The sequence below is a fragment of the Streptopelia decaocto genome, assembly GCF_964273445.1.
Source record: "Streptopelia decaocto genome assembly, chromosome: 1".
Classification (NCBI taxonomy): Eukaryota; Metazoa; Chordata; class Aves; order Columbiformes; family Columbidae; genus Streptopelia; species Streptopelia decaocto.
The window spans coordinates 64,667,127-64,687,272 of NC_138663.1; the positions used below are offsets into that span (position 1 = coordinate 64,667,127).

General features: G+C 42.8%; 1 protein-coding gene across 2 annotated transcripts in view; it reads right to left on the reverse strand.

The window, feature by feature from the left end:
- Positions 1-20,146, reverse strand: part of CECR2 (CECR2 histone acetyl-lysine reader) — a 106,396-nt gene that overhangs the window by 63,640 nt on the left and 22,610 nt on the right. The window lies entirely within an intron of this gene.

Sequence of the window (20,146 nt, forward strand, 5' to 3'; positions counted from 1 at the left end):
TGCTCTTCATTTTAGGTCTGGCCATTGCACTCATCTGCTCAGCATGAGCACGGGGAAGGGAAAGGATGAGCGCCAAAATCTGGAATGGATTGCTTGGCTAAAGTTTCTGCAAAGATTTCAAGACTTACTAGGAAAAATTTTTTAAGGTATTTTTACCACTCTCAATACATTCAGACTGGCCCATCTAAGCCAACCTCCACTCATCTAGTTCACACACAGGCCAAAACTCCTGGGGGATTTACTCCCTGCCATCATGCACTGCTGATGCAACACAGCACGCAAGCTATGCAGCTGGTTTGCACTCACGTCATGAAACTTCTGTGGCAGTGACGATGCTCCAGCATTTACACCACTCCCCCCTTACCCTCCAGGATGTTATTAGCTGCCAGTTGATAGGAAAGTCATGGAAAAACTATCTCCGTGGGCGTGGAAATAAACAGAAAGTCCAGATCACCCTTTAAGGGTTCAGGTGACTCCCTTACATCCCTTCTGTCCCTCAAACACAATGTCAACCTGGCTTTTGAATGGGGGAAGAAAGGTCTCTGGCTTGAAAAAGCATGAGGAAATGGCAAAACGTATTAAGATTTTTAAAAAAGCTGTAAAGCCTTGCTTTTTTCCTTTAATCTGATCTCCACAGCCAGCTATTCTTCTCCTTGCCATTTTGATGCCACACTCAGAGCAGCCCACAGCCCACCCACCACAAACAAACCCTGGCTGGCCGCTCAGGTGATATTGGCACCAAGACCTCTTCCTTCTTGCTCCAGGTCAGACAAAACAAAAGTCACTGAGGGGGTCTGCAGCTACACACAGGTGCCTCACAGTTTTCTACTACCGCGTGTGGACAACATGAATGGTGAGTGAATAGCACTGCAGTGCTACACAGAAATCCAAGGTCCAGCAATTTTTTCTAATAATTTAGCGATGAAGAATTTGCAAAAGTATGAAATAGCTGCCTACCAGTATCAACCCTGATGATGCAGCCAGCCAGCCACTCAGATATGTGAACTGCCTATTTGCAACAGGCGTAGTCTCAAGCCTAAGGATAAGTTTTAAAAACATTAATCTACTCCACAGCATAACAGTTTGTGGGAGCATAACCAACAGGTCCCTTTCATACTCTTAGATAACAGTATGCATCACCTTGCTAATCTGACAGATTCTTTGAGTCCAGACGTACTTCAATACAGAAATTGATGGCTTCTATATGTCTTTTTTCTAATTAGTATAGGAAACACAGATGCTGCCACCCTATTGAGAGATGTATAGACTAAGGGACAGGCTTGTCATAGGAAATGGTGTTTCAAGCCTGTCAAATATTATAATGCTAGTCACAGTTCCTTACACAGCTCTGGCTTCATAACACATGTCACCGCAGGATCCAATATCAAAATAAATACAAGAAGTTACCTCTTCCAGTATCTACACTCTACCTTCAGGTCTGTCCAAAAAAATCTGTATTTCATTGGATAAGTGGAAACGCTTCCCTGAGCTTTTAAATCATTGTCGAGGCTCAGAGCTTCCATCCCCAATTGGTAGCTATCTAGCATGTTTTCTCCATCTGGCCTCCTGGCTCCAATGAGAATCCCATGCTTCCTTGTCTGTCCCGCTGAAGACGCAGACCTGCCCAGCTCTGCTGAGACTTCATCTTCCACAGAATGCTGGGAAAACCCAAACAGGCCCCAAGAAGGTTACCTGGTGACCAACATGGCTGCTCTTGGGGCTGGGAGCAGTCAGGAGATGATCCAGGAGCTCTGTGGGAATTACACAGAATCACAGAATGTTAGGGATTGGAAGAGACCTCAAAAGATCATCTAGTCCAATCCCCCTGCCGGAGCAGGAACACCTAGATGAGATGACACAGTCCAGGCAGGTTTTGAATTCCTGTTCCCTGTCCTGTGGCTGGGGAAAGGCAGAGGGGAGAAGGGTCTGCTCAGAAAAACGATGCAAAAACTGTCAGTCCCAGGGTTTTTTGGCTGTCAAGTAAAGTGTAAAATCTCAGGAGCTGGTTCTTGTGACATACTGTGAGTAACTCGACATTCACACAAGTGTCACTGGTGCAGCTGTCCTGACTAAGGCCCCTTGGCCAGAACCACCACCTCTGCCTACATCTGGAAGGAGCTCAGCTCACATGTGTTTGCCAAGGGAAATGATACAGGCCCCTTCATGTGTTCAGGAGAAGGACACTCTGTTTTTTACTCCACATCTGGTAATGCTGCTCCATAAAAAAGGTGATAGAGTGCTTGTAGCTCTCCTTCCAGAGCACAGGATGAATATCTTCTTCAACACATACGCCATACAGGAATTCTTCTCCAGCTTAATTTAATGTTGTCTTTACAGCCAATAAATTTGCAGATTGCTACAAACAGTTGGCTATTTATACAATAGTTACATCTGCCAGGAACTGTAAATTATTATTAATGTGAATGATTATTATGTTCATAAATGTTAATGCTAACTACACTCTTAAAACACATATTATAAACAGCATTGTAATTTGAGAGAAGGGCAGTAAAATTATTGCTCAGACACCAAGGAGAGCAGGTCTATTGCTGTAATGCTTACCCTACAGACGTTAGTTCAAGTAACTTTTTCTCCTAAATTCTGTCATGCCATCCAGAATAACAAAGAAGAAAGAAACCCTGGCTTGTTTCACCACATTTTAAAAAACAAAGCAAAGCTCTGTTACATCTTGTAAACTTAATAGCCAGTTTTGTTTCTGCAGTTCAATGCAGAACTGATAACACTGGATTATCCAAAGATTCACACAAAATGTGTCCCTTGGATGAAATAGCTGATCTGCCTGAAGTGGGGAAAAAAATACGGTAGCGGATAACTATATAACCAGCTTGTAAAAGTGTTGTTAGTAGAGCATGGGATCAGAAAAGCCCTGGCTTTTATTCTCACTTCATGCATTCAGTGATGAGAGCTAAATCTCTGTCCATCTCTCTTCCCTCCCTGCTACAAATTTAGATAATCTTCAGCCAACCCTGTAAAACTCTTGCAATCTTTGAGTAAAAGCAGGGCTGAGGTTAACATACTGCTACTTCTTCTCAAACATTCACATGCTGTGTTCTACCATGATAACAGAAGAAAACTGGAAAAAAATTTCCTCTGCTGTTCAGATAAGGTAGCTCGAGTACTCAGGGGTAAACTCTAAAGTTCAACATTTTAGTTTGAAAGGACATTTCCAGTCATTGGCTACTGGAATTCAGATCTTCACATCTTCACTAAGTGATAAAATGCAATAAAAAAAGAGCTTTGCCAGCACGTATCTCTTTCAAGGAGGGAATGGGAACGTTGGCCATTCTGTACATTAACTAAGCACAGCAAAAAAACCCCACACGTGGACTTTGTTCTCAGTTATACGCAACTGGATGTCTCAAGAAATCTTTCCTTAGGAGTACAGTTCTGCACCTCCTTTCTCAGGAATGACAGAGGTGAATCCAAGCAGGAGAAAAATTAAACTGGTGGCAATGGACCTTGAAGGTCTGACAGTGACCTGCAGCACTGAGGTCTTCAAAACTGCTTTCATTTCCCAGAACATAAATTAGATTCCTCACTAGGTATGGCACCGAGGTTAATGGGAGCTTTACAAAGCCTTCTTTGAACATACAGATTATCCTTTTCAAAAAAGACTAATCTTGTGGTTTAAAATACAGTACTGGGAGCCAGGAAACCTATTCGCAGCTCTGTCAGGCTGGGTGACTTCAGGCAACGCACTTGACTATCTTCTGCTCTTTTTCAATATGCACGAAACACAGACAAACACCTAAAGCTCTCATGAGGCTCAATATTTGTAGGACAACAAAAAACAGCTGAACTCTTCACAGATCCCTCACAGCAGAAGGTGGCAGGCCCTTTTGTACGCAGGCTTCCTCAAACCTCTCCAAACAGTGAGTCCCACAGCAGCAGGGACAGCTGCACCGGGCACTTCATCCAGGCAAGGATCCCGAATTACAACATTACCAATTACATGTTTTTCAGCTGTGAAGGAGATGTCTCATCCTGTCTGCCATTTCTGTCCTAAGTAGGTGCTCAAAAGGAGCAAAACTGAGGAACTAAGAAAAATTCTAGTTCAGGGAAAGCCATGCTGGCTAAGAAATTTTCAACGAGCAGCCTTCCTCTCTACAGGATCTGGTTTCACTGCAAGAATGTTAAAAACAACTTAAAGACAACAAAATAAAAAAAATAATAAATAATCAAGAATTTCAAAGGTAAAATACAGAAAACTAGCAAAAGTGCAAGATGATGGAGAACATTCCGTGCTGGGAACGAGGATCACGATTTTCCTTCCAAGAATAAATTAATCCTAGACATCTCCACTGTGAAAACCAATACTAGCTTAGAGTCTCCTCTCAGAAGGTGCATGCCATTCCCCCCAAACTGCTGTAGTTACATACTCTTCATAGTTCAGTTTCCACATACTAGCCTCCTTCAAACTTTCAAATAAAATGAGTACAAAACATATGGGTATAAAACAACCCCATGATTTCCAAACCTCCTGAAAAGAGGGTACGTGGAGCCTTACTTGTGCTATGCACTACAACATTTCAAAGCCTCACATCTTTCAAGACTAAGCACAGCTGTTTTCTGCACACCCCAGCATTTTGATCAATACATTCACATGCCACTGCTGTCTGAAACACCTACTTGCCCCTGAGCACAGGTGCCTCTGAACTGGTCACTCCCAGAGGACTTAATCCCACCATGTTGATGGGCAGTAACATTTCCTGTGACTCAGCCTCACTAATAAAGCTTTGTCAAGGGGAGCTCCAAAGACTGTTTCCCAACTCATTCACTTCTAGCATGCAGAAATCTCAGGAAGTCATTTTAACTCAATAACCTCCATGCCACTTCCACCCAGTCGATACAAAAGAAGAAAACATAAACAAAAAAAACCCATAAAGTCACATCTTACTCTGCAGACTACAAAATTTTCTCATTCTAAGGTTACTCACACAGAAGAAAGTTATCAAACCACAGCAATGTAATGTCACTTCTTTTTCCTGCAAAATAAGAGTTGGTGTTGAAAAAATTCTACCTATGCATCTTCTGCAGGCGGCCTTAGTCAACACAAGAGCACAGGGAACGGCAATCAAGGGACAGCACTCAGGACTATCTCTGTATCAACTTATAGCTGGGGTGCGAAGTTAGGAATTTGCTTTTTCTGCCCATTGATCTGAGAAGGAAGAAGAAAAATCCCCGAATGCCTAGACTCATTTTCATTTAAATGGAGGTATCGGAATTATTTTTCAAATAAAAAACAATTGATTATATTTTCCTAACAGCACTTGCAAAAGAGCTAGAGCAGTTTGATCCATTGCTATTCATTCCTTCAAACACACATGTACCCCCCCACCCCCTTCAGTCACTCGGTGCTTATTGGCTATATAGAAGGTAGAGCAGCAAGGAGCACTAAAGGATTAATTCTCACAATAGTGAGAAGCAGGAGTCCTGGCTCTTGGGGGTGGTGAGTGGGGGAAGAGGGGAGAAGGATGAACACGTTGGCTGCATCCCTGGTTTTTGGGCTTCCTTGCAGTGATTTCATCTCCTGCCTAAAGCTATCTTAAAAGGAAAGGGTGCCCTGATAACTTAAATGTCAGAAGTGTTATGGGATTTTGTTTTAAACCTGCAAAGACTTTGGGAAAGGGTTATATGTGAGTTAAATGCAAGGCACGGTTTAGGAGGGAAGGGAATAGCTAAGGCACAAGCAGTTCATACCCTGTTTGTTAGGAGTCACTCAGTAGCTGAGTCGATTTATGATTCAGATGTTTTAGTGTTGGTTATCACCAGTTTGCTCAAACTCTTAGAAAAAACACAGAGAGAGAAAGATAAAGCTTTTGTCCACCCCTGCCCCAGCCCTCATCCCTCCTTTGCCTGGCAGCAGGGGTTACTGATTGTTTCTGTCCCTTTTTTATCAGAGTGGCTCAGAGCCACACTCGCTACAGAAGCGGATCACACTGCCAATATCATCATAGACATTAGATTCAATAGCTAATTATTTAAGTGCAACACCATTTATTCAGGCACAGCCTGTGCAAGTATATTAGTAAGATTTGGTTATATAGGAATTTTTAAGTGTGGGTTTTTTCCAACCATAGAGGACACAGAAAGGGCTGACAAAGAGGGACTGGTTTTGTTAACTTTATCTTCGACCTCCGTATAAGCCCAGTAACATATACAAAAGAGGACTTCACGCATCTTTATGGCATTTAACCTCACAACAACCATGTGGGCTTCTCACAGATAAGCTCAGTGACTTGCTCAGGATCACACAGGAAGCCAAATGCAGAGCACTAAAATCGAGCCTAACAAGTCTCAGACTAGGCCTCTGACCACTGCAGCATCAATCCATTTCTAATTTAGCTTAACACTCAGCTAACAAATTTATTCCAACCCACTATTGCATGGTGTGGAGCTATACCTTAGAGGAACAGATTCAGACTTTTCTGTGATTCACATCTCTACATGTAAATGAAATTATGCAACCTGAAGGACAGAGTCATCCTCAGCACCTCCACAACTGCAGGGCCTGAAATGCTGCTGACCTTCAAAACCACACTGCAGCTAAACTCTCCAGTTGTGGAGGACAGGGGAAGAAGGAAACTGATCCTGCTTCACTGCCTCTGCAGAATCACGTATATCCCCAGCTTCAACCAAGGCCCAAAGTCCATACAGGAGCAACTGAACACAACACCCAATTTTTAAAAATGCTCAGGGCCCGTAACAGCCCCTTTTTGTTGAAATTGTACGGGACTTACAGAATCACAGAATGTTAGGTATTGGAAGGGACCTCAAAAGATCATCTAGTCCAATCCCCCTGCTGGAGCAGGAACACCTAGATAAGGTTGCACAGAAAGGTGTCCAGGCAGGTTCTGAATGTCTCCAGAGAAGGAGACTCCACAACCCCCCTGGGCAGCCTGTTCCAGTGCTCTGTCACCTTCACTGAGAAGAAGTTTCTTTTCAAATTTAAATGGAACCTCCTGTGTTCCAATTTATACCCATTGCCTGTTGTCTTCTCATTGGTTGTCACCGAGAAGAGCCTGGCTCCATCCTCATGACACTCACCCTTTATATATTTGTAAACATTAATGAGGTCACCCCTCAGTCTCCTCTTCTCCAAGGTAAAGAGCCCCAGCTCCCTCAGCCTTTCCTCACAGGGAGATGCTCCACTCCCTTCATCATCTTTGTTGCTCTGTGCTGGACTCTGTCCAGCAGGTCCCTGTCCTTCTGGAACTGAGGGGCCCAGAATGGACACAAACTTGACTCTACACTTTCAGGGGAGAGAGAGGCCATAAAGGTAATTTAATAAACTGTAGTGATGAGATAGCAACTATAGGTTACACTGGCATAAAACCACAGAGTTCCCCCATATTGGTTGTGGTTAAAACAGCAATACTAGGACTTGCACAGGAAGGCACACAATAGCAGATTCCTTTCTAAAAGATCCAGCCAGGGCTGCTCACCCAGGACAGCTCTGGACAAATGCTTACGTGCTAGCCCAGCATAAGCAGCAAACACAACGTGCTTGGTACATCTCCAACCTCACACGTGTGTGTTCGCCGCTCACAGAGTCCGTCTGTGAACGATCCAACGCATCTGGAAGGCAAACAGACTGTACATCTGCACATCAGTGGTGCAGCAGGTCCGACACAGAGAAGGAATATCAGGCTTACAACGCAGAAGTTACACAGATCATCTGAATGATTTCTATCCAAAAGCTCTCAGGCAGGAATAGAGACCAGACTTCCCTGAACTGCTTCTTGAAAACTCGCAGTGCTGCTTTTCTTGAGATGTTGCACACAGTGTGAGCAGATTAAGCTCTATTAACGTAAGACACTTCTAAACAGTGTAAACTAGAACTAAACCTGGAATTAACTGGGCTGGTGTAAAATTGCACCTTAATGCACACAGAAACCAGATTAGAAGACAGATGGTGAAGAGGAAAGGAGAAAAAAGAAGAGTGAATTGGATATACATATGTGGATTTACATTCCGTAAGCTTGGCACAAATCTTAGAGGCAGTTTTTTATTTCCAGTGTAATAGAAAGTTGCCTGACAGTCCTGGTACACTAGATAAGGGGAAAAAAGAGCATATGCTTTTGAAGGGCTTTGTAGTATGAATCTTTGGCAGGAATTTAGAGATCAAGGTGGGTAGGAGCACTGGAGGAAGGAAGCTCTTTCAGATATGGTGGAAGCATAAAAAGGGAGAAGCAAGAGGATAAAGGAAATTCTGGTGAAGCAAGAGTAACTTTCAGGGTCCAGAGCACAAGCAAAAATGCAAGTGGAATCCTCAGCAGAGATGCAGCTTGGGCAGCAGTGTGCAGAAGCCTGAAAGTAATATAGTGGAAGCTGTCAAAAATAAATTGATAATAGTAGGCATGCTGAGAAAAGGAACGTAAAACATCGTTATACTTTTGTATAAACACAGAGTGTATCTACACCTTGAACACCACATGCAGTTCTGGTCCCCACATTTAGAGAAGAAAAAGAACTGAAAAGTTGGAGCAGGGCAACAAGAGTGATCAAACACATAAAACAGCTTCTGCAGGAAAAACAATTATGCAAAACAATAAAAGACTATAGAACCAGAAATGGCACGGAGAATGAGTGCTCATAGTCCCTTCTGGAAAAGAATGGACAGACATCAAACTAAATTATCAGGACAAAAACAAACAAAAGGAGACACTTCCTTGCACAAGGAATAATTCATCTGCCTGTCTCTTTGCCATGGAATATTATGGATGCTAAAAATGTACATGGGTTCACAGAGGAAACAGGCAAATTAACAATTAAAAAATAAACTCTCAAGGGCTGTTAAATACAAACTGAAGTTTCTGAGCTGCAAATATGAGCCAGAGGCTGGGAGTACAGTCTAGGGAAGTATCGTTGCTCGATTGCTCCATTCTGACACTGTTCCCTGGGTATCCACTGTACAACAAGAGACAGGATGCTGGGCTAGACAGACCTTTGATCTAACCCTATACATCCATTTTTGTATACAGGGCAGAAAAGGGTTTGTATTCCATGCTGAAACAGGCTGGGGATAGTAAAATTTGAACAGGAAAGAACATGATTTAGATGGCAAATGCAGAAAACACTGGTTGCCTAGAGTTGAATGTCATAGAGGAAGAAAAATGTGAGAGTCCTAAAAAAAAAAAAAAAAATCTTGTTAGAGCATTAAAACGGAGGACAGAGATGAAACTTTTGATGGCAAGCATGTGTATGAATACAGAAAATTGCATTTCACATGAAGAAGGAAATAGAGACTTGACTTCACATGGCTTGGGATGTAAGAAGGAGGCAAAAACAAGGGGATAAAAGAACAGTATTGAAGAAGGCTCCCAACATGTAAAAGCTCCGCTCTCTTCCAATGCCTCAAGCTATAAGCAGAGGAAAGAGAAGAGATGAAAAATGCAGTTTGACACGCTCATTCAACTTCAAGAGACGAATTTGAGATGAGGCAGTGGAGATGATCACGTAATTAAGGTACTGGACAGACACAGGGAGATCAGAGTTCATTTCCCAGCTGCGCCACAGACTTCCTTCATGATGTTGCGCATTTCACTTTGTTGCTCCTTAAAACCGAGAAAATGCTTTCTTAATGCACAGGAAAGTTGTGAGGCTGAATTCTTTAAACATCTGACATGCACTGCGGTGTCTGAAGTAGCAGAGTTAGGACAGCAAACACCACGCACTCGCGTGCCAAAGACCACATTTCGCAGGCTGCTGGGACCAGACGCAGCGTGGGATGTAATCACGGCAGCAGGGACAGGGCAAATGAATCCATCGCAGGAAAGCAGCTCAGGGAAATTAAACCTCATAAGGTGTGAGGGGAAGAGGTACCAAAACCAGTCAAAGTGTAAGACATGAAAAGCGTGTTTAAGGGGCAGAAAAGTTTGCAACACCTCTGAAGAACAATGCTGCAAAGTATAGGAAAGAACCAGCATGACACTGCAAAGATGGGACATAAGTAGGATGATTTGGTATAATGTCCCAAGTACTACAATATCTGAGTCTACATCCGAGATGCACTTGAGTACTTAGAAATAAAGAAACAATGCTTAAGCTAAAATTTTCGGTACTTTCTACCAAATTATTTCCCCCTGTGATTGGGAATATAAACCTTAAATCATTTGAATGTTAACTGTATTACTAAAGGAGATGTAAACAGGCTCTGAGCTGGGATACCAGCACCAGTGCAAAGTCTGCAAGAACTGCAATATGGGCTGTTTTGATCCACTAAAACATTACACTCAAATACTTAAGATACACTAATACCTTTTAAACTTATCTAAAGCTACATTTGAAATAATTAAAAGCAGTAAAAGCTAAAGCTTTCTCTGACTTTTAATCAGTCCTTTAAATTATACATAAAACCATACAAACCAAATATTTGCCAAGAGAGGTAAAATGACTCCCAGATTGAACTGGCAGAAAACACAAGAGAGCCCAGAATAGACCCTACTGGTAGGATAAACTGAGCCTTGACATGCGTGGACCCTACCTGCAAGCAGCGAAGAGCATGCATTTCATTTCTGTTTATTCCCTTCACTGTAGATAAAATTTTAGGTGTAACTTCATAGCAAGGCTGCCAGGCTGGTGCCCCACTCCCCTACCTGCATTCCCCCTCTCTGAACTCACAGCCTTGCAGCAGCCCCTGCGCCATCACCCATGACCAAGCACGGGGAGGTTTTAGGAATTTCAATCCTACAATGGACCAGCTGGTTGAGTTTTCTTTGCTGTGTTATTTTACAGGTGTGTCAGCCTTTCTCAACCCATTCCGTGGTGGCAACGCAGCACAACATGTAGGAGGACATTGCTGCTGCTAAGCACCCACCTGCAACCTGAGGACAACCCTTAGTGCACTGAACTGTAAAGCAAAAACTTACTTTCCGCTTCCAATTTCTGAATAAAAACCTATATGTAAGATGCTGAGATGTTGACTTCACAGACCCCTAAAGGACCTGAGGGATCAGAAACAACCTGGGTCAGTCAGCTAACTGCAGTAAATCAGTTTTAGGTGCAAAGCGTATCATTTAACGCAATTTAATACTAAAAGGTTCAGTGCATCTTTCATTCAGTTTTTTAACTGAAAGCACTTTAATATAGGTCATAAGCAAATAGTTTATTCTGTAAACAGGATAAAACAGTTATGATTTTATAACACGAAACATTAAATGAATCCAAGTATATGTGCATTAAAGCTATAAATCACTTAAACATGTACAGAATACTGAATTGAATGTAAAGACTGAATTTGGCTGTAAATCTTGAGACCGTAGCAACATCCAGAAACAATCCAACTTTTACTAACATAAAAGGAAAAAAAAACCACTAAAATTATATTTAAATGATTATTTATTGCTTGCCTGTTTGAATGAAAAAGTGGAAATCTCCAATTTTCACAAACCTGTTTAAGCTTCCCAAATGTTTGAGGGCAAGGGGTTGTCAAGATACTCGGAAGACCTTGTCAAAGTGCATCTCCAGAGTCAGATGCTGCGTTGGCTACACCAAACACATCGGTATGGGAGAGCAGAGCAGTGCAGAGAGCCGAACCCTGCAGGAGCCCTTGACAGGCGCCGGTAACGAGCAGTTCAAGAACAGGCACTGTAAAAACCCAGGGCAGCCTGCCATTGATGCCTGGAGTCACATAAAATTAATTTAAATTGGAAACAAACTGGCCAGGGTAGCACTTGCTTGAGTTTCAAACAATGTTAAGAGTGAAGTGGCGTATTACGTATTTTGCTGGCAGCTCGATCATTAAAATTAAATAGGAAGTGGCAAAGCTGCAGGGCAGGCAATACCATGCGTTGGTGAATGAAAAGCGACAGCGAGCTTGGGAATTACAGCCACTTGTAAACCTTGCTTTAGTACCTGGTAAAATGGCTCAACTGGGTAGTTATGAAAGTTAGATTAATGCCATACAGGAGGCACAGATCAGCATGGTATTTCCATAAGAAAAACGGGCACCTCCATATTTTCTATAAGGAAAGTCAAAATAGTGGTTGAAGAAAACCCGTAGATATAATTAATCTGAATTTTCAAACAGCCTTTGGTAATATTAATCACAGCAGCCTATTAGGGAAACTAATCATGGGGTGAGAGGTAAACATCTGTCAATAGATTAAAGCTAATTTAGAAAAAATGAACAGCATGAATAAATGGCCAGTTTTCAAGAGGGTTAATGGGGGAAGTCCCAGGGGCAGATACTATGATCAACATTTAATATATTAAATGATCTGGAAAGGGGAACGTACAATGTGAAATAGGAAAAAAAAACGTTGATGATACTGCTCTATATGTTAGTTAAAACCAGCAAGAATTAAAAAAAATAAATCTGAAAGACGCACCCAAGTAACAAATAAATGCTAGTTCACACAAGTGCATGGTTATGCAAATTGCCAAGGAGAATTTGAACTAATTGTGGATATGGATGGGTTCCACATTAATTGTAACAATTCAGAGAAAGATCTAAGTGCCCTTGTGGACAGCACAGGGAAAACATCTGCTTAGTGTCCAGTCATTGTCAAAACCACAAACCAGATGTGTGGCTTCGTATTAAAGAGAGATAAAAAATAGTACAGAAAACACAATTTCAGTCCCGAACATTGTGTTCAAACTGTTTGTAACAAAGCAAAACATCAGAAACTCAAAAGTCCAGAAAGCGTTGACATAATTTAGAGGTCCAGAAAGATGCTTGTCTAAGAACTCAGTTACAAAATACACACATTACAAAACTGAGCCTTGCGGAACCCTAGTTAGCATGAGTTTGGACGGCCTACAGTCTGTAAAAAAAAAATCTGCTGAATAAGAACTAATGATTTTCAAATTTCTGGGATACATTCAAGAAGTGATAAGAGGTAAAAAGATCCAAGCATGTGATACATAAAGCAGCCACAGAAAGCCATCTGGATGCATTTATTCTCCATTCCCACCCTCTTTTTCTCCCAATAAGACAGGAGCAAGGAGTCATCCAACTAAATAAAAGACAATAGATTTAGAAGTGATGAAAGAAAATACTGCTGCACCCATGCAGACAGAACTAATCCAGGGAACTCTTCTCTGCAAGGTATTTATTGAAGCAATAATCCTAATAAGATTAAAAACCACAAAACATCAACAATGTCAGCAATTGGAGTCAAGAGAATTTTGCAGTTTTCCCACTTTGCCAGATGTTACTCTCCTTGCCAAGGCATCTAATATTAGGCATGGCTCGGGATGAGAAACAAGAACAAGCCAGGCAAGTGGCCTCATCCAGAACCTGCTCAGAAGGTTCAATGCAAAGGGGTGGAAAAACCTTGGACATTAAAGTAGCTGAAAATGAAAGAGGAAGGAAACGGAGAAGACATGCTTTTAACTTCATTGTGAGAGTTGCATTCAAGGAAAAGACAGTTTAACTCACCACAAGAATAGCTGAAAAAAAATGCTGAGAAACAGAGCTTTTTATGTCTAAAACATTCAACTTTCTCTGAAAAGTGGTAGGAGACTGTATCAATTCTACAGTTACTATCGTCAACTCATCCAAAAAACAAATAGGAGGCACTTTTGTTTTTTTGCCTAGGTTTTGCCCACACCTACGTATCTATTCAGATTAGAAAGAGGACTTAAAAGAAGAATAGCAGCTGTTGAATTGTAACGTGCACAGACAAAACTCGAAGCGGATGTTGTTGTGATGTTGAAGGAGAGAAGGGCTGCACATCTGCCCTACAGGTCACATAATGTGGCCCACATCATATCATTTCAGGCAAAGAGAAAGGTGGGTGTGAGATTACCAGCCTGAAGGACATCCACCATCAGAGGAAAAAAAAAAGTACTTAAGGAGATGCCAACCTTTAATCTTTTTTCAGTGAGGGAAAACATCTTCATCAAAACCTGACCTCTGAACAGTCAGCTAGTATACAGAGCACTGACTCACATAGCAAGATCATTGTATATTTGCCATCTAATTCCTTCCTGTAAATCCTGAGTCACTTGTTCAGTATTTAACCCAAGTCCACCAAAAAAAAAAAAAAGCATGTCTGAAGTGACCCCACTCTCATACTTTGCCAAATAACCCTGACATTGGTTACTGAGATGAACTCACTACTGATTCATGGTACTAACCATTCCCTGCTTTCCTGTTCATTTTAACGAGCATAAAATTCACAGGCACAAAAAGGAATGTGAGATCCTATTTCTAAAACTGGACTATTGGATGGATATTCTCTGCTACCTCTCTCTCTCCAATGTATTCATATAAGTGTTTCAAGAGCAGAGCTCCTTATTTCTGCTCAGGTGCCCTTCCCTGTGTTCAGAACCATTTCCCTCCGCCTCCAGCTCAGTCTATTATTTCTACTACCCAATTTCTTTGGCTCCCCTGGTGTCTGTGCCCTTTAGATACAGGTAAGCATTCAGTATATGGAGGACTTTCAATCTCTCTTTACAATAGGATCCTTCACCCACTGCTATTCTGGTTGATAATCTATGACTTCCACACAATCTGCTTTGGTATTAAGGTGTTCAGAAACAGGCATGCCACGAGTGTGGTTACACAAAAGGCTAGGGTTTACTGCCAGTCTTAATACATTTTATGGTATAACATTCCTTTATACACAGTCAGTAGCTTTTCTTTGTATTAACACACATTTAAGAAGAAAACATCATGCAATGTTATGCTCTTACAGCCTGTCTTGAACTAGTGTCTGCTTTACTGCTCTAAAACATTGAGAACAAGGTGTTGGGTCCACAACAAGCACGACCTATTGGATTAGCAAGATTTTTAAAATTATAATCAACACTGGGCTCAATTTAGTTCTCTACACTGGAGATCTACTTGGATCACATTATCAAAGCATCTTCAAGAACTGAAGGTTCAAGTAAAATATGAAATGCTGATTTTGACCAAAAGTCACATGGGATGGCACATTTGCTTTCATACTTTGAGTCTATTTCTGTCCAGATATGATAGCATATGCTTTCCAACTTTCATTTATCTATGCTTTTGCACTTTTGAATGGTACTCCTTCAGCATTTTTAACATCCATGGATTTAATTAATGCACTGCCTATTTCCTTCTCTAAATCATCAGTGAATTTGAGGCAGAAACTACTTCTGATCCCTGTGGCACCCTGATACAGATCCTCTAGCAGCACAGTTACAGGCTTGCCCAGGGTAGGAAGGGTGGACCTGAGGGGTTTTTTTGTTATGGCTTTTACAGTTCTTGATATAAATCAACCAACATTATTGAGATAGATCAAGCGTTTTCCCGTAACAATTGTTTTCAATAATAAAGTACCTTGCATTACCTACCTTGAGTGACAGCACTTAATATAACATCATGTTAACAGTACTTCACTTAAATTTCTGAACCAAAGGAAACTGCAGGAAGCATAACACTAAAGAAAAGGCTAAAAGTTGAGTTATTTTCCATCCGAAGAACCGCTTTATGTACCTACATGTTCTTAATCAGCATTGAGTCTCATTTTGAGCCCACTTTAACAGGCACCGTGTTTTGAATGTACCAGAGAAAGCAGTTGGCAGATGAGGACAGGTTGCTGGAAGGCGGGACTCATGGAGATACAAATTTTTCTGGAAGCACATGAAGCTCCTGGAGCCCATCCACGAACACCACACACTCCGCAGAGCACCTCATGTGCCAGCAGGACAGTGGATAAGCCCCCCAGTTTTCTTCTCTTCCCCACTGCCTCCCTCCTTCCTTGTGAGCTCAGCGCTGTCCTCTACCACCACAAGACCTAGTCTTGAGTCTGCTTTTTACTTGAGATGCCAAAAAGAGACAAGAAAAGGGACTCACACATCTCTACATGCTCTTAGCATTTCCTTAGCAAAACTTGGACGCCGTACATTTTGTCTAAAGCGCAACAGATGAATATAACCATCAGACTGGGTCAGACCAAAGGTCCACAGAGTCCAATATCCTGCCAGACAGTGACTAGCAGCAAATACTTGAATGGCGCAAGCATACCATAAGGCTTCCCCCCTACCAACTTCCAGCAAGCTGTGGCTTAAGATTTCCTGTGCCAGAGATTGTATCTTTGTGCTTAATTGCCCTCGATGAACTTCTCTTCCATGAATTTGTTTAATTGCTTTTTGAACCTATCTCGACTTCTGGTATCCACAACATCCTGTGGCAATGAATTCCAGTTTAATTGTGTCTTGCATGAAAAAATACTTCCCTTTTGTGTAGGAAATTACTTCCTTTAAACAAAACAACAACAAAAACAGAACACAACCAACAACTACCACCATGTAAGACTACAAGTTCTTGTAAAATACGGCAGGGGCTTCCTGGCCTTCCATAGGAACTTACTGCTTGCTGCACAATGTTGGTAGAGTCCTATATGAGTTGGGAACTTGCAGTAGATGAAAAATAAATGGGTTGCCTACATTACTGACTGTTGTATACGCTTGCAAAAATCCAACATTACAAGACAAGATTTGTTCCCTGCTAGACTGCAAGAGAAGGCCTACCTTCTAAAGTTTCCAGTGTCACGCTTTTATAATTTAGGTGCTGCAAATGATCATAAAGAACACAATTCTTTGCCTTGCCCGTACTAGTATTAATTTCTGTGGTTTTAGTGGTTATTTATTACCACCTTTTCAGGTCCACGAGAAATAAATCAAAGTACAGAGAAAGCATATAAAGATAATATTATATGAAATCTCTTTCTACTTTCCTCTCCTTTCCCAATAATACAAAACAAGTAGCACAAAGAGTCTTTCTATACATTGGGTTTTTATAATACAGGGCAAATTTGGCAAACTGTACCCTCTTGCCAAAAGCAAAAGGAAGGTACCAGAGCAGTATTGGCACCAGCAGTTCTTCCTTACCAATAGGTAGAGCATTTAAAAGGTTGACTTATTCCCTACCTCCTGCCCTCCTAATCTGCAACAGTGCTTCAACCAGGCAATTCGACATTATAAATAGGTCTACTTAACTCAGCTGAACATCATTTCACTTGGCCCAAAATAAGTGCAAGGGGCTACCCTGCAGTGTTACACAGCAGTTGCTGGATTCTTGCAGGGGCCTCTCACACAACACTTCCAGGGACATCTCTCAGCTCTCACACCATATGTGTAGCTGTTCCAAAATGATCTCCCTTTGAACTATGGGAGAATTCATGAATGTTGTGGAGACAGAGGATTAATTCAGGGAGGTGCGAGAGGGCTTTGAACACTCAGGTGCTTTAGGTTCTATCTTTACAGCAAAGTCAGAGGCCTGGCAATCTAAATGAATGTAATGCTTCCACTGCATGTGAGCCTTCTGACCTGCGCCAAAGAACTTGCTAAGCTCATCACAGACCTTGGGACAGGGAAATAGAGGAGAAGGGCAACATGCAGGGGAGATCGAATTCTCCAGTGAAGATGTGCTTGGAGCTGTCAGCTGGCACATTTCAGAGCACTCTTCCTCATGGATAGCCTCCACATTTTACCTATTTTTTACGTATTTATTGCCAGTGTGCCAAAAGAGCGAGGCTTGGGGATGGCTTCTGTTCGGATGGGTGACAGATAACCAAAGCAACAAAAACTCAGCATTTAGTTCTCCTGAAGCCAGGCCCTTGCTCTTCATCAGCCAAACACAAAAGTGCACTCAAACCCCATTTTATTTATTTATACACGTTGTCGCATTCTCTATTCCTGGCAACTGGTGCTCATGACATAGTGGCCTGGGACACGCTGGAACGGGGCTCTGGGTCACCTTGTAAGTGGTGGCAGCAGCTGCCTCCTGGATCAAGCGTTTATTAACCAGCAGCTCGAGAGTGCTCTAAATTAAGTTCTCTGCTCCATTCCCACAGGGGGGGAAGGGAGAAAAACACGCTGCCACCAAGTCCCTATTTGCTTCCAGCAGGACTCGCTGAAGTTTTCCTGCTGCTCCCTCCTACCCTTGCCAAAACAAGCCACTCCAGCCCAGGTTTCTGTCAGCAGCCCTCTAAACTACAGGGGACCACTCGCTATTCCAGCTGCTGTGACTTTCCACAAGCTATATAGCCTTTTCTTGGTTGGCAACAGTGGCATGTGGTTTCTCTGCCAGTGCAGATCCAGCCCCTGGATCACTTCTGCCTTCAAGATGCCCGCGCAACACCATCCCTGTAAATCCCAGTGGCGGAGGGTTGGACACTGAGGGTGCTTGGGAGGGGACACTGTATAAATAGCTGCCGCGCACATACTGTGGAGGAGCAGCAGGAGAGGCAGGGAGGGAGGGAGGGGGATCTGAAGTGTTGGGCCCCAGCTGTGAACTCCTCTTGTTTTTGTTTTAGGGTAATGAATGTTCCCTTGAATAGAGCCAGGGCATGGGCTCCCGTTTCTGCAGCTTTCAATGCTATCAGCAGCCCTTATTGAACTGGGAGCGGCGGGGGGAGGTTTGTATTTCCTGCCATCCCCATTACATGAGGTAATGCAAAGGGCCGAGCAGCTCGGAGGGGCTGGAGGATGGGAGAACCCACGCGAGTCCCCAGCCCCACGAGCCACGGGGAGCACACCAGCCTGCACGCAAGAAAACCCCACAGAGACCACCTGGCCCTTCCTGCTCCTCCGTAACTATTAATTTTGCTGCCAAGGCAGGGGACCACTATACCCTCATCCCACCGCCCTTCTGCCTGCTCCCCACTCCCACCCCACGCTCCCCTCACGCCTGAATTAGATACATTCCCCCTGCGCTCCCAGACGTCTCCATCCCCTGGTCCCCTGACAGAGCAATCATTTATCAAGTTGTTTCACGCGTTGTCGGGGAGGGGGGCCCCGGGGGACGGGGGTTTGTTTCGTCCCTTTGTTGGAGCTCCACAGGACCGTCCAGCTTAGTCTCCAGCCAACTGCTGAGAGTTGCCGGAGTCCGGGAGCAAATGTTAAAGGGGCTGCCTTTCATCTGCGGGCTCATCCTGATGCCTTTTCATTTTATTCTTCCAGCTTCTGGGATGTTACTTGCTTACACGCCCCCACACCCACCCCGCTATCATTCTGCATGCACGTTTTCAAGGGAGCAGGAGCTTATATTCCATGTGCTCTTCTCTTCTCCCCCCGCTCCGCAGCTTCTCCTGTCACCAGCCCACTCAGCCTCTGTGAGTGTTTTTTCACCACTGGCCTTTTTCTCATCCCTGAATGTAAGATATCACAAATCAAATTGGGTCAAAAGAAAGTCCTGTTCAGGCAGCCTATCCTTTCCTTGCAAGCGTTTTGGTGTACTGCAACCTTTTATGCTCCTGTTCCGTATGCCTGGGAGATGAGTAACTACCCAGAGAATACCACCATCAAAATACAGTATTAAAAAAAAAAAAAAAAAAAAAAAAAAGACTTTTTTGGCAAAAGAACTAAGTAACATTAAAAAAAAAGAAACATTTTGAGTGTTCTCATGTTTTAAGCACTCTGGTGTTTTCCACATGTAGGACTGGAAGGCAGATGATCTGGTTTGCATTGCAGACTGCCCATGCTCATGCAGGAAATTTGTGGCAGGTCAGCTAACCCCTCTGTGCCACACCATGTCTCACCTGCAGGACCAGGATGCTGCCCAGCTCCTGGGGATCCTGCCTGCCTGCAGTCATTAACCAACCCCTAGTGCCCATAGGATTCCTGGGTGGAAGGAGACATGGAAATACAGACTGCGTTAAACCAAGAGATGTCCACCTGCACCCCAAAGAAAAGTTCTTAGTTACCTGCTTGGGAATGGCTGGATAATGAGAGGGTAGCCCAAGGAGCTGTGAATCCAAACACATCATTTCCTTCTTTTACCAAAACATATATGAAGTGCTTGCAAATCATACGGCTGCATTTATTTTTGGACAACTATAGTTAGTTACAGTATGTTTTCTAGCAAGCTGCCAAGGACGGTCATCCTCTGTACTCATGCGTGAGCATTTCCCAGCTATAGCTTCTTATAGTCTTTAATTCAAAGGATGGGCAGAACTTCAAGGCCAAAAAAAAAACCACCCAAACAAAAAACAACAACAACAAAAACCAATCCTACTCGCTTAGCAGCTAAGTAGCCATTGTAAATTCCACACATTTCACAGCAGAGGGCTGGAACTGCCCAAGATCTGATGTATTCCTCTCACCGCCTTGCCTCTATAACTCTTCCTTGTGGAGGAGAGCTGGATTCATTTGCTTCCCAAGTCAATCAACAGAGTTCATGAGTCAGCCAAAGGAATGCTGACAA